The sequence below is a fragment of the Sus scrofa genome, chromosome 8, assembly GCF_000003025.6.
Source record: "Sus scrofa isolate TJ Tabasco breed Duroc chromosome 8, Sscrofa11.1, whole genome shotgun sequence".
In the NCBI taxonomy this organism is placed as follows: domain Eukaryota; kingdom Metazoa; phylum Chordata; class Mammalia; order Artiodactyla; family Suidae; genus Sus; species Sus scrofa.
Genome location: NC_010450.4, coordinates 38,696,530 through 38,709,199, shown reverse-complemented (window position 1 = coordinate 38,709,199; position 12,670 = coordinate 38,696,530). Strand labels below are relative to the sequence as shown.

General features: G+C 43.4%; 1 protein-coding gene across 3 annotated transcripts in view; it reads left to right on the top strand.

Moving 5' to 3' along the window:
* The window catches only part of FRYL (FRY like transcription coactivator), a 350,059-nt gene that overhangs the window by 36,639 nt on the left and 300,750 nt on the right, over positions 1 to 12,670 (top strand). For 2 of the 3 annotated variants that reach the window (XM_021101187.1, XM_021101185.1), the window contains exon 1: positions 11,938 to 12,165. The exons of the other annotated variant lie outside the window; for it this stretch is intronic. The gene's annotated coding sequence lies outside the window, so the exon portion shown is untranslated. Of the gene's footprint in view, positions 1 to 11,937; positions 12,166 to 12,670 lie in introns of those variants that run through there. 3 annotated transcript variants of the gene reach the window in all.

Below are 12,670 nucleotides of genomic sequence, written 5' to 3'. Positions count from 1 at the left end.
GAGGTTGCGGGTTCCATCCCTGCCCTTGCTCAGTGGGTTAACGATCCGGTGTTGCCGTGAGCTGTGGTGTAGGTTGCAGACGTGGTTTGGATCCCAAGTTGCTATGGCTCTGGCATAGGCCGGCAGCTACGGCTCCGATTTGACCCCTAGCCTGGGAACCTCCATATGCCGTGGGAGCGGCCCAAGAAATGGCAAAAAGACAAAAAAAAAAAAAAAAAAAGAAAGAAAAATAGGTTGGGTCTGTAATGGAATTGCCATTAAAAACAACCATGTGGACTCGCTGAAGTTGGCAGAATCTCCATGTCAGGAAAGCAGTGAACTTGAAGGCCAGGTGCTTTCTCTGTTGCCATCACTCAACAATGACTGCTGGCTGCATGATGCTGGGCAGGGGGAGCTCTCTCGTGAGCGCCGCCACTTCAGACTTGCTATTGCCACCATTTTTACTGCTTTTACCGAAGGTTCTTCGGTCACAGGTTCTCCAGTGTGAAGGACACTTTTGATGTCAGTGCCATTTTGGAGGCCAGAACAAATTGTTTTCTTTCTTGCATGAAAATTACCAGACTGGGAGTTCCTGTTGTGGCTCAGCGGGTTACAAACCCACTGGTATCCCTTTCCTTGAGGACATGGGTTCAATCCCTGGCCTCACTCAGTGGGTTAAGGATCTGGCGTTGCTGTGAGCTGTGGTGTAGGTTGTAGTCACAGCTCGGATCGGTTTTGCTGTGACTGTGGGGTAGGCCAGCAGCTGTAGCTCTGATTCTGACTCCTAGCCTGGGAACTTCCATATGCTGCAAGTGTGGCCCTAAAAAGCAAAAAAAAAAAAAAAAAAAAAAAAAAAAGAAAGAAAGAAAGCAAAAAAAGAAAGAAAAAAGAAAAATACCAGGCTGACATCGTGACATCGTACAGATTGAAAATGTTCACATAATAGGACTTCTATAAATAGATTAAAAATAGTAGATTGTGTTGAGTGGGGTTTCATAGCAGCCATCAGATATCCACATATGGTTTCTAAAACCTGTTTTATTGAAAATGGAACCTGCTAAAGTGTTGGCACATGGAGAGTTGAGGATTTTCTTTTTCTTTTCTTTATTTTTTGCTTTTTAGGGCCACACCTGTGGCAGTTCCCAGGCTAGGGGTCAAATCGGAGCTACAGCTGCTAGCCTATGCCACAGCCACAGCAACACAGGATCTGAGCCGTATCTGCAACCTACACCATAGCTCATGGCAACGCCAGATCCTTAACCCATTGAGTGAGGCTAGGGATCGAACCCGAAACCTCAAGGTTCCTAGTCGGATTCATTTCTGCTTCGACGCAATGGGAACTGCTATTTATTTTTTTCTTTTTGACTGCCCGACAGCACATGGAGTTCTTGGGCCATGGGTCATATCCAAGCCATAGTTGTGACCTATGCTGCATCTGTGACAATGCTAGTTCTTTACCCACTGTGCCTGGCCAGGGGGTGAACATTCATCCCAGCCATCCCGAGATGCCACCAATCCAGTTGTGCCCCAGTAGGAACTCCAAAGCCATTTTTAAATGTATCAGTATGACTGACCAAATTAGCTATTTCATTTTGCTATAGAAGACCTCACAGGAATATGTACTCATAAACATTTATATTTTATTATTCTAATTGGCTAGCAGGATTACTTACATCTATGTATCTTTATGTGGTTTTTGCAGTATCGAGTAACTACTTGGAAAATAGGCAAGTAAAGCTAAATTTCGAAGATAACCTTGGAAATAGATAATGGAATAGAGCCAAGCCAAGGCTATGGTTCCACAGAGCCTGCTTTTTCATATCTTTCTCTCTCCTCACTCTTTCCTGGGATTTTTACCTGATGTCATTCTTTTTTAAAAAAAAAGAAAAAAAATCAGGTAGTGCTTCCATCTGTAGCAAATTGTGGTATGTGTACCGAAAGTTCTCTTTGCTTTGGAAAAAGTAATCAGCTTTGATTTTAATCAAATTTATTTTTTTTAATTTTGTCTTTTGGTCCTTTTAAGGGCTGCACCCACGGCAGATGGAGGTTCACAGGTTAGGGGTCTAATCAGAGCTGTAGCTGCAAGCCTACGCCAAAGCCACAGTGTCGAGGGATCCGAGCCGTGTCTGCAACCTACACCACAGCTCACAGCAACGCTGGATCCTTAACCCACTGAGCGAGGCCAGGGATCAAACCTGCAACCTCATGGTTCCTAGTCGGATTCGTTAACCACTGAGTCACAACAGGAACTGCAGGTTCTTCCTGAACTTTTTATGTACTAAGTTACAAAGGCGGGAGTTCCCCTTGTGGCTCAGCAGGTTAAGAACCCAACATAGTGTCTGTGAGGATGCAGTTCAATTGCTGGCCTCACTCAGTGGGTTAAGGATCCAGCATTGCCACAAGCTGCATTGTAGTTCACAGATGCAACTCAAGTCTGGCTTTGCTATGACTGTGGTATAGGCCAGAAGCTGCAGCTCCGATTCAGCCCCTAACGTGTGAATGTCCATATGCCACAGGTGTGACCATAAAAAGGAAAAAAAAGTTACAAGGGCACAAACAGTTGAACTGCCCTAAGAAAGTGATTATGTAACTGGCAAAAGTGGGTGCCATTGGATGCAACCAAAAGAGATAGACTTCTTTTACCTGACTGCTGGCAAAAAAAATACATATATATATATTTATATATATTGCAACCACTTAAGAAGTGATTATTGTCTTAAATGCTGGCATCAGAATTCTTAGGGAGAATTTCAAACTGTCTTTGTTTTGCAAGAATGTCTCAATAAAAGATTGAAATCCTGAGGTCTTGGTCATTAGCTGGTGACAAAGCTTTACAGAGGAGTCAAAATTGCTTTGTTTGGGAATTTGCTGGATAGGAGGAGAGAAATTCTTAGCTACTGAGAGAATGTTGAGAAGAAGACAGAGGAGGGAAACGGCCGTGCTAAGAGGGCGAGCCTGACCCAGGGATCATGGCAGAAGACCATGAAAAACCACTGCTGGTAGGTGGTAGAAAGGGCTCTAAAGAAATGTATAATCAGGAGTTCCCATTGTGGTGCAGTGGTTAATGACTAGGAACCATGAAGTTGCGGGTTCGATCCCTGGCCTTGCTCAGTGGGTTAAGGATCTGGTGTTGCCGTGAGCTGTGGTGTAGGTTGCAGACACGGCTTGGATCCCACGTTGCTGTGGCTGTGGTGTAGGCCGGTGGCTACAGCTCCGATTAGACCCCTAGCCTGGGAACCTCCATATGCCATGGGAACGGCTCAAGAAAAAAGACGAGAAGAAAAAAAAAAGAAGTGTATAATCAAATACTACTTTGAACTGTTTGCGAGGCTGTGCCTGATGGGACCGCTTACTTCCAGCTCTCCTGTGAAATCTACCACTCTCACAATATTTCCATACTTTGTTGGTTTTCTTGATATTGAAAAAGTTGAGAAGTGAGCCTTTGAGGTCAAAGAATGAACCTGGATATAAATGTGATAACAGAATTCTCCATCTCATACCTTCTCCCTGGTAATTCAGAGTCCTTGGAAGGTTTTTGGGTGAGTAAAATGTGTTCAGGCTGATTTTCTAAATCTTTTTTTTTTTTTTTTTTTTTGTCTTTTTGCCATTTTCTTGGGCTGCTCCCGCAGCATATGGAGGTTCCCAGGCTAGGGGTCGATTCTGAGCTGTAGCCACTGGCCTACACCACTGAGCCACGACGGGAACTCCTGATTTTCTAAATCTTAAGGAGTGAGGTGTCACCAGCAGACAACTCGATTTTACAGAAGGGAGTGTATTTGTTTCCTTAGTATAGGCTTGGGAGATACAAAACAGGATGCCCAGTTAGATTTGAATTTAAGATAAACAGAAGGGGGGCTTTTTAAAGTCTAAGTAATGACCAAACATTGCCTTGGTTTCTGTAGCAATGCGTGTTCTTACAAGGGCAGTCACCTCCTTGCATTTGGGGGCCCATCGCCAGTGAAAAATACAAACTCTTGGGGAAGAGACTGGGGTCTGAGCCCAGGCTATGGTCCCCTAGAACACACTTGCTTCATTTCTTTCTGCCCCCCACCCCTTTCCTTCTCACTCTTACTTTTTCTTCTCCTACAATTCCTTTCTGTTGATTCTGTAAACTGGAGGCAACTGGGGCTTCACTAAGGGCTGAATTGATACACAGCCTGTAGTTAAGTCTCCACCCTGAAGGGAAGGGAATAATGCCTGCTTATGGAGTTGTTCTGAAATTCAACTTGTTAATACATATAAAGTATTAATAATATACTGGCATAGGAGTTCCCATCATGGCTCAGTGGTTAACGAATCCAACTAGTATCCATGAGGTTGCAGCTTCCATCCCTGGCCTCCCTTAGTGGGTTACTGATCTGGTGTTGCCGTGAGCTCTGGTGTAGGTTGCAGACACGGCTTGGATCCCGTGTTGCTGTGGTGTACACTGGAAGCTGTAGCTCCGACTCGACCCCTAGCCTAAGAACCTCCACTGTGGGTGTGGCCCTAAAAATACAAAAGACAAAAAAAAAAAAAAAGAAGAAGAAGAACATACTGGCATAGATAAAATACTAATGTTTGCCTCTAGGGCCTACAGTCTAAGATCTAGAAGGCTTTGACTCTTGTAGGCATCACAGTTCCCCCTCGCTGATGCATTTTCCACCTGATAGCTAGTGATCTTTTCAAAATGCAGCTCTAACCAGGTCATGGCTTTGACTTAAAGCTATCAAGACTTTCTAGGACTGTGAATAAAGACCTACTCAGCCCTGAATGCTTTTCCTTTCACCCATGTCTCCAATTTAACTCCTTGTCTCCCTTTCTTTCACTTTGTACTTGCCAGGCCCACAGATTTTTCGGTGCTGTCAAGGTGCCCTACCTACTATGCCTGCTGCCTGAAATATTTTCGTTCTTTCCACCCCCACTTGGCCATGTCAGTTGTTATTCATTTTCCAGTCCTTGAAAGAAGTGAAGCCTTCCCTGACCACCTAGTCTAGATTACTAGTCATAGCTTAGAGTACCCTGTACTTTTCCTTCGTAACCACTAATTACAGTTTCTAATTATATATTTTTGCGGTTATTCTATCATAAGCTCCATGAGGACAGGGACCATATCTATCTTGTTAGCCATTCTAGTCCCCAGGCCTTGCATAGTACCTGACCCTTACTAAGTACTCAACCAAAAACATTTTTTAAAAAAATGAATTAATGTTCTGTTAGACCAGGAGTCAGCAGTACTGCCCACTGGCAGACCTGGCCCAGTACCTCTTTTTACATGGCCTGCAAGCCAAGCGTGGTGTTTATATTTGTAAATGACTGGGGGGAAGAAGAATGATATATATTGACGCATGAAAATTAAATAAAATTCCATTTCATGGAGTTCCTGTTGTGGCATAGTGGAAACAAATCAAACTAGTATCCATGAGGATGTGGGTTTGGTCCCCAGCCTTGCTTAGTTGGGTCAAGGATCTGGCTTTGCCTTGAGCCGTGGCATAGGTCACAGATGAGGCTCAGATTGCCGGTTGCTGTAGCTGTGGTGTTGGCCGGCAGCTGCAGCTCTGATTCGACCCCATAGCCTGGGAACTTCCAAATACTGAGGGTGTGGCCCTAAAAAGAAAAAAAATTTTTTTCAATTTCCATTTCAGTGTCCATAAATAAAGTTGTATTGATACATAGCCCTCTGTATTCATTTATTCTCTATGGCCACTTTAAGTTTTTATTGAAGTATAGAGAATTTACAGGGTTGTGAACTAGGGCCACTTTTGTGCTACAGCAACCAGAGTTGAGCAGTTGCGACAGAGCCCATATGGCCCTCAAAAGCCAAAAATATTTCCTATCTGGCCCTTTACAGAAAAATTTTGCTGCCCTTTTAAACAATAGTAATTCTGGACTCTGGAGCACTTTGTGTTCAAAATCACCTGCAGGTGGCTTTTCTCAATTGTTAACAGTTTGCTTCTGTTGCTGAAACAAGTGATCTATTTATTTTGCTAAGTTGGAAGGATTTATTAAAGAGACTTTCCTTTGTCCTTTGTTTTTCTGCTTTTCTATCAACAGACAGGAGCCCCCAAAGGCGGTCAGTCATATGGTAAACTCCTTTGCCAGTGTTATGATCATGTAACTTCCCCCCCCCATCAGATTGCTCAGATTTTTCGGATAATTCATGAATTCCTTTCCCAAATCAGATAATGAGTTGATAGGTGGTAGCAATGAATTTAAATAGGGTGTTTGCATTGTAGCATGGCTTTCCTTCAACTCCTAAACTGGGAATGGATTAAGAACCACTTTCTCTTTTCTTATATCCCTTTCCAGTTACAAATTCATACTTACCAGAGCAACACTTTAAAACACACATTAAAATAAAATGATACACATTAAAATCTAACAAGGTTTTAAGATAGTTTCGAAGTGATTTCACCGTAGTACTTGGTACTCATCCAACAGGGACAGATGAACTGTTCATTCCTTTAAATTTTTTAATTTAAAAATCTAATCTGAAAAATAACCATTGTTTATGATGTTGGCTGCTAATTTTTTTTTTTTTTTTTTTTTTTTTTTAAGGGCTGCACCTGTGGTATATGGAGGTTCCCAAGCTAGGGGTCTAACAGGAGCTGTAGCTGCTGGCCTACACCACAGACACAGCAATTGGGGATCTGAGCTGGGTCTGTGATCTATACCGCAACTTCAGATCCTTAACCTGCTGAGTGAGGCCAGGGATCAAACCTGCTTCCTCATAGATTATAGCCAGATTTGTTTCTGCTGAGCCATGATGGGAACTCCCTTAGCTACTAAATTTAAAGATACTTTTAGTAATAGAGTAGATAAAGAGGATTTTACGGACTATAGGTGTCTTTCTTTTTATCATGCCTTTTACTTATGAGAAGTTGTAAGTGGAGGTAGATCTCAGTAGAATAGTATTCTGAAAATCTCCTCAGAGTAATTCACTTATGAGGTCAATATATTTTTTTTTTCTTCCTTTTTCGGCCCCATGCACAGTGTATGGACGTTCCAGGGACTGAATCCAAGCCGAATTTGCAGCCTATGCCACAGCTGCAGCAATGCAGATCCTTAACCCATTTGGTGGGGCCGGGGATCAAACAGGCAACCCCACAGAGACAAGTAGGATCATTAACCCACTGCACCACAGCAGGAACTCCTAAAATTAGTATTTCATCCTTGATTTGTCTTTTCTTTGAATTCACATTTTCACACAATGAATCTGTTTAGAATGGAAGTCTCCTTGTAATAATAAAAGGAAAGAAAAACGTTGACTACTAACATACCAGCAATAAAGTATTTTGGATAAAGTTAAGATCTTACTGATGAAGGCATCTCAATTAATAAAAATGCTATTAAAATGTAAAGCTCCTAAATGATCTAAAATACAGAATTTGAGGTAAGGTAAAATAAATATAATGTTTTATTAATGGAAGATATACTCATATACATTAATTATGTAGTCCATGAAACAAGAAATCAATTATTTGACCCAGCTTGGAAGGTGTTATTTCTAGACTTACTGTGACATCAGATTTCTTCTATAGGATGCTTAGCCACTATGAACTATCTCATCATAAAGAATTTATATCCTTTTGGGTTGCATGATTTAAAAAAGCATTTTATATATAAATAAATATATATTTTCATATATATATTTGTATTGCTATGACACAAACATGTCTCCATGTGCATTAATACAGCTCATATTATCATTATGGGTAACTGTGACACAGGATAGATACTGTGCTATTTATTTTTTAATTTATTTTTAAATTTGTTTTTTATTGTTATTTCCCCCAATACACTTTTTGTTCCCCACTGTACAACATGGGGACCCAGTTACACATACATGTATACGTAGTTTTTTCTCCCAGTGTCGTGCTGCATTGTATCCAGACATAATTTTCAGTGCTATACTGTGCATTTTATTGATGGTTATCTGGCACTTAATCTAAATTTTTGGAAGCTCAAAAATATATTTAAATTTTCTAATATTTTTAAATATATTAAAAATTTTTAAAAAGAGCACTTGAATTTTTATTGTTTGACCACTGACAAACAAGGGGAAACTTTCTTAGGACTAAACAATGGTTTTCATTTTTTAAAATATTTATTTATTTATTTATTTTTGCTTTATACGGCCGCACCTGAGGCATATGGAGGTTCCCAGGCTAGAGGTCAAATAGGAGCTACAGCTGCCAACCTGTTACACAGCCACAGCAATGCCAGAACCGAGCCCTGTCTGTGACCTCCACCACAGCTCACAGCAATGCCAGATCCTTAACCCACTGAGTGAGGCCAGGGATTGAGCCTGCGACCTCATGGTTCCTGGTAGGATTCATTTCCACTGCACCACAACGGGAACTCCCTAAACAATGGTTTTTTAAGAGGGGTAAACTTCCCAAAAGGAAAGGAGGGAAACTCTGTAAGATATGGCAGATGTGAAAAAGGAATTCAAGAATCATTTTGCAAGGACCTCCATAAATAGTAAGAGTTTCTTTACAAATATTCTGGAAGGAAGCTACCAAGTTAATTTAGTGATGCTCTAATATTTACTCATGGGTAGCATGAAAATTAACAAAAAGTCAAATAGCTTCTCCTTCCCATAGAAAACATTATGGAGGGAAGACCAAAAAGAAAAAAACCATTATGGATGGGAAAAAATCTTGCACTAGTCCTTTCTAAGCCTCCCCCCCCCCCCCCCGCTTTGGCTATGCCCTTGGCATGTGGAAGTTTTCCAGTCAGGGATTAAACCTGCACCATAGCAGTAACCTGAGCCACTGCAGTGACAAGGTTGGATCCTTAACCTGTGAGGCCACCAGGGAGCTCCTCTAAGCAATTCTTTAAAAATAGATGAAAGAAGCTTCAGATCAAGTAATGTGAAGTACAATGAGTATTCTAGACTCGGTTGGAGGTTTGTATAACTTCTTTTTTTTTTTTTTTTTTTTTTTTTTTTTTGTCTTTTCTAGGGCTGCACCTGTGGCATATGGAGCTTCCCAGGCTAGGGGTCAAATCAGAGCTACAGCTGCTGGCCTACACCACAGCCACAGCATCATGGGATCTGAGCTGCATCTGTGACCTACACCACAGCTCACGGCAACACTGGATCCTCAACCCACTGAGCAAGGGCAGGGATCGAACCCGCAACCTCATGGTTCCTAGTCGGATTTGTTAACCACTGCACCACAACGGGCATCCTATATAACTTCTTTACATTGTCAAATTTATTTAGAGAACTTTCATTCTGAAGTTATAACCCTCCCAATTTTTGGTTTTCAGATTAATGGGGAGAAGAGAGGATTTATTTGTATTTATTTGTGTGCCTTTATTTCGCAAAACAAAAAAATTGTTAAGCCTGTGTCAGTTCCCAGAAATTCCTTGCAAATTTTTCCAGTCCCTGAAATAAAAAGGTCTGGGATCCGGTGATCTAAACTAATTGATAAGATAGATTTGTAATAAAATATTAAGTAATTAGAATACTCCTAGAATAATGCTCTGGTTAATAAGATTTTCACACTCTAGATTAACTTTTTTGTCTCAGCCTTTCTCCTTCAATTTGGCATGCATATATTGAAAAACTTTGGTTAGCTCAGACCTCGTCCTAAGTGACACTCACATAAAGATGTATAAGCATGGATTTTGCTCTTTGGAAACAAACCAGATTAGTGCAAGAGACAGAAAAAAACTTTTTTTTTTTTTTTTTTTTTTGTCTTTTCTAGGGCCAAACCTGCAGCATATGGAGGTTCCCAGGCTAGGGGTCGAATCGGAGCTGTAGCCACCGGCCTACACCAGAGCCACAGCAACACGGGATCCGAGCCATGTCTGCAACCTACACCACAGCTCACGGCAACACCAGATCCTTAACCCACTGAGCAAGGCCAGGGATTGAACCCACAACCTCAGGGTGCTTAGTCGGATTCATTAACCACTGCACCACGATGGGACCTCTGAGATTTCACCTTTAAAAGAGTTGGGCAAAGATCTATATACTAGGATGTTGAAAAGCTTTGGTCATATTGACGCAATGGGAGAATATTTCTTTTTAAGAATGGGAATGTGGGTCAGAGATGGGAAACAAAATTAGGAGATAAAGTCCCTCTGAAGGGAGAAGTGCAAATTGAAAATTTCTTTAGGGTTATATTTGGGGCTGTGTTCAATAACACTGAACCTTCTTAAGAATGCCCTGCATGTACAGGTTTGCAGATTTTGTAAATTCTCCCTCGTGAAATACCAATAGCAGTTCTAGTACCAGGGGATTGGGTGTGTGGGCTAAAAAGTAAAAAATAATCCTATTTGTCTATGTGAAATAGACAAATAATATAAATTATATTTGTAAGGTGATGATCTCAACATAGTTGGTTAGATGAAAGGAAGAGAATCCAGAGATTCCTTTTGGCGTTTTGAGCCCAATGTGCTAGTGTAGCCAAATAATCTGGGCATCATAAAGCAAGTGTTTTACAAAGAACTTGAAAACATCGCCTGGATCTTGAGTTTAAAAAAAAAAAAAAAATCTGTGAAGGCCATATAAATATAATCTAGATACTCCCTTGTCTCTTGCTCCTATTAGAAACACCGAAACCACCTACTTTTCCATTTTCTCACTCTTCCACATTTATGGGTATCCCCAGGAGATTTTTGACTTGAACCCATGGGAAAGCCCTATGGACTACCAATATTTATTCCCCCCTTTCTGGTACTAAATTCTTTCCAGAGTACTGCTGAGCGCTGTCACTTTCTTGGCACCTCTGGTTTCTTCTGTTCTCTAACTGCGAATGCACTAAACATCCTGAGGTCCAAAGTCTCTCAAAGTACATTGGCAAAGAGGGGCAGGACATTTAACCATTCCCCCCTCACATTCGTAGATGGGTACCAAAGCACTTGAGTACCCGATTTGAGAAGTTATAACCCTTTCAGTTCTTACAGTTCCCATGGGAAACTGGGGAACTCCTAACATAGACCCTACCAGGCTGCCGCAGAATTCCTCCTCTTTCCGTGTGAGGTTTTGCTGCAGGGTTGAGCTTCCGGTGGCAGACTCTCCTTTATCTCAAGGAACAGCCTTCTGGTGCTCCCGCTATCATAATTCTAGCAAGGGAGACCGGCATCCTCAACTTTGGAGGCTGGCATCGTTGGGGGTGGGCGGGCATCTATTCAATCTTTTCAAAAGAGTAACATAGCTCTCGAGACAAACCCGGAGGGAACACAGAGGACGTAAATTAAACGGAGCTTTTAATGGAAGCGATTTAAATGAATTCTTAAATGAACGATTGCGGGAGAAACAAGGACACTCCTAGGTTTGCAGATACCTTTATTAAATAAAGCTCTTTGGGGGTAGCTAATGCCCCTGGGATCAACAGTAGGAGTAGAATAGAGAGTGACCGAAAACTTAAGTAAATCTCAGAAGGAGTTAGTACTAGAATTTCAGGTATTGGAACTCATTCTAACCACTCCACTTAGTAGACTAAAGGATGAGATTTCACAGGAGCCCAGCTCCAGCTCCGGTTGTTACTCATTTGGAGAGGATTTTGAATTTTTCACTTCTCCCTTCCCGTTTTTCCCCAATACAGGCTGTGAATTTGTCTACGACCCCTATCAATATTTAAAGGGAAAGGCGCTTAGAACAAGGCGAAGTAGGGAGGAGGACTTTGAAGCTGTGTTTCTCAAACCCGTAAAGAGCAATAATGGGTAAGAAGGCGTGCAGACTCCTTCCTTGCCCAATCAGGTGCACAGGAAGATGTCCTTTTACCAATAAAAATAAAGTTCGCTTTCCGGGGGCGGGAGGGTTAGCTTTGACTGCCAGTTCTCCAAAGCAACGATGGAGTAGAAGAATGAGAGTGATTAAGGGTAGGACCAACCCAGGAAAGGGGGCGGGGTGTGGGTGGGGGTAACTCTGAGCGGCGGCGGGGCTGGCCAGTGAAGTGCGAGAATTGCTGTTCCTGTTGTAGTGTTTCTCGCCAATCAGGAAGGCCAGGGAGTGGGTGGGGCGGGGAAGAGGTGGGAGGAGCTCGCAGCACCGCCGGGCGCCCGTCGGGCTCTGGGCGAGAGAGAGAAATCCGGTTAAAATCAGAGTCGGAGGGAGGTTTAACCACAGATCGGTTCCGATCGGATTATTCCTTAAAGGGGACGCGCCATTGTCAAGAGAACGGAGCCTTGGGCTCGAGGGCGGGGACCGGCGGCGCCTGAGGATCGAGGCAGCTGCACTTGGACTGGGGACGGGTAGGTGTTGCCTGGGGAAAGGCGCTTCATTTCACTTTCTTTTCCAGTCCCATAGGCAGGCGCCGGGATGCCTGCCGATCGGCAGCCACAACCCTGGCGGGAGACTAGGTCTCCGGCGCTCTCCCGCTGCCCTTCCTGATAGGAGCTCGAGGGGGAGGCGGGCCAGGATGGCAAGCTGCGCGGCCCGGGCCAAGACTCCTAACGGACGCTAAACCGCGGCGCAGCCCCCGCCTCAACCGAAAACCCGCCGGAGGAGCAGCGGGTCCTTGGGGAGCGCCGCGCGCCTCGCTCCCCCGCGCGCGCCGCTTCCTTGCGCGCCTCCTTCTCGCGCGCCCCATTCTGCTAGCGCGCGCCGCGTCCTCGCGGGAGCCGCCCCACCAGGAGGAAGGCGGTGGCGGCAAGGAGGAGGGAGGTCGGCGGCCACTGCTTCACCGCTCGGGGCGGAGAAGGGAGGGCTAAGGAGCAAACTTAGCGCGGCAGCTGGCGGCCTTGGGCGAGAAGGGAG